The sequence below is a fragment of the Choristoneura fumiferana genome, chromosome 11 (assembly GCF_025370935.1).
Source record: "Choristoneura fumiferana chromosome 11, NRCan_CFum_1, whole genome shotgun sequence".
Lineage (NCBI taxonomy): Eukaryota > Metazoa > Arthropoda > Insecta > Lepidoptera > Tortricidae > Choristoneura > Choristoneura fumiferana.
The window spans coordinates 7,958,493-7,960,748 of NC_133482.1; the positions used below are offsets into that span (position 1 = coordinate 7,958,493).

General features: G+C 45.7%; 1 pseudogene; it reads left to right on the plus strand.

The window, feature by feature from the left end:
- LOC141432986 (uncharacterized) overlaps positions 1-1,898 on the plus strand; it is an 8,830-nt pseudogene extending 6,932 nt beyond the window's left edge.
- The last annotated feature ends 358 nt before the right edge of the window (positions 1,899-2,256 follow it).

Here is a 2,256-nt window from a genome sequence, read left to right on the forward strand (position 1 = left end):
TTGCCGCCCCACCCCGTGTCGCCTACGCCGGCTCCCGTTGCTCCCAATTCATCTCGGGTGCAAAAAAAGACCTACGCACAGGCGTCTCGCCGCCCGCCGCGCCGCCCACGCCCCCTGAACTCTGCAAAGGGAACGCAGGAGCAGCCTCCGGCCGCTGATAAACCAGCGCCGAAAGTTATTGCACGTGATGATGGCTTCACTCCGGTAGTGAATCGGAAACGCCGTCTAAAACGCAATCGCAATCAGCGTGGGACCGTTCCTGCAGCGTCGTCTTGTATTCAAGCTGCAGTACCGAGGCTGGACATCTACCTGTCTCGATTGGACCAGAAGACGACGCCTGAGAAGGTGTTCATGCACGTCCGCGAGGCGGTACAGCGCCGGTTACAGGGAGCCCAGCTAGAGCTGTCCACCATCCCGCTCGAGTCTAATAATTTCAGCTCATTTAGACTCCAAGTGCTTGCTAAGCACCATCAGATGTTCCTGCTCTCCGACTTCTGTGTGGTGTTCCGTCGTTTTAAGGTAGCGACGAAGACAACGTTCAAAAATCCCTATTAGTTTTTTTCAGTTTTTGTATATACGAATTTATTTACATAATCGAATTTTATTCATTTATTCATAATAAAGACTTACAGTATACACCAAAGCGTCTCTATTACTAGCTAAACTTACAAAACACTTACGTACTAGATTGATACATAACAAATAACTACATTAAACAGACATACACAAACATTTCCTTATTTTATTGAGAAGTGACTGCCAGTGGTCAGCGAATACATCAGCATCTGGGACCTGAGTCACCAATAAGTTGAGAAGCTCAATCGCCCTTGCGGTCGGCGAGTTTCTAGCGCGGCGCGTCCGGAACCCTTTAAAGGTAGCGAAGAGCCGACGGCGGCGCGTACCCCTGTGCGACCATATTGTTCAGGCACAAATAATTGAAGAAGCGCGAACACACAGACGGGTTGTCGAATCTATTACGTAGGAGAGAGCAGTAGTGCATCAAAGAGATGTGCTTTCCGTCTAAAGCATAATGTGTCTTGTCCAACCATACCCGCCACAAACAAAGAGGGAACATATAGGGGTAATACCCATAAAGCTTTTTTATACAAGTACCATTTGAATTTTCGCTGTATCTTTTCTATCATAGAGTTGTATTTTTCCTCGAACGGGTCCCATACTATGGAGTTGTACTCTAACTTGCTACGAACAAAGGCATAGTAGAGGGTTAGCACAACTTTAGGGTTTTGGAATCGAGCCGATGTTCTCATTATAAAACCCAAAGACTTACTAGCTCTTTGCAAGACGAAATTATATGTTCATGGTAGTCCAGCCTGGAATCAAGAGTAAGACCCAAGTCTCGAATACCCTGAACACGGACCATCTGAGTATGATTCAGACAATATGTGGCTTGAACTGCTTTGGGGATCGTGTAAAGGAGATGATCTTGCATTTAGTGGTGTTGAAGTAAAGCTTATTTTCATTAGCCAATTCCACACAGAGTCAATATCGGCTTGCAACATGTCACAATCTGAGAGTTCATTAACAGGTAAAATAATTTCAAATCATCTGCGAACAAGAGACACTCGGCACGTCTCACAACAGTTGGAAGATCATTGACCATGATGAGAAATAGGGTCGGACCAAGCGTACTTCCCTGACTCACTCCTGAATCTAGTGAAATAGTCCGCCGAACGGTATCCAGATACTTGTACGTATTGCTTCCTATCCCCCAGGTAGCTGCAAAAAATCTTACCAGACTTGGAGAGAATCCAAGCATGAAAAGCTTGCGACGCAGAATGTCGTTGTCCACCATATCAAAGGCCTTCGGAAATCGAAATAAGCTGCATCCACCTGCCCTGCTCTGTCCATATGTCGGAGAACGAAATCCGCAAAACTGAGTTGTTTGTGACTGTCGACCGTCCAGTACGAAACCCATGCTGAGAATCATCCAAACAGGGCGAAATTTGTCGCGACAAATGCCTATTAATTATAACCTCAAATAGTTTCCCAAAAGCTGAGAGGACAGCAATTGGCCTGTGTGTTTTTATATCAGAGGATGACGCTTCTTTTTGGATGGGAGTGACTTTAGAAACTTTCCATTTACTTGGATATATGCAATTTTTTAGTGACAAATTAAATATGAACAATAGAGGCCGCTCCAGAGCCGGCATACAGTCCCTGACCAGAAAAGAAGGTATACCGTCCGGTCCCGGAGCAGAACCAGCTTTGAGCTTTCGAAAAGCTTTTCCTTAGGTC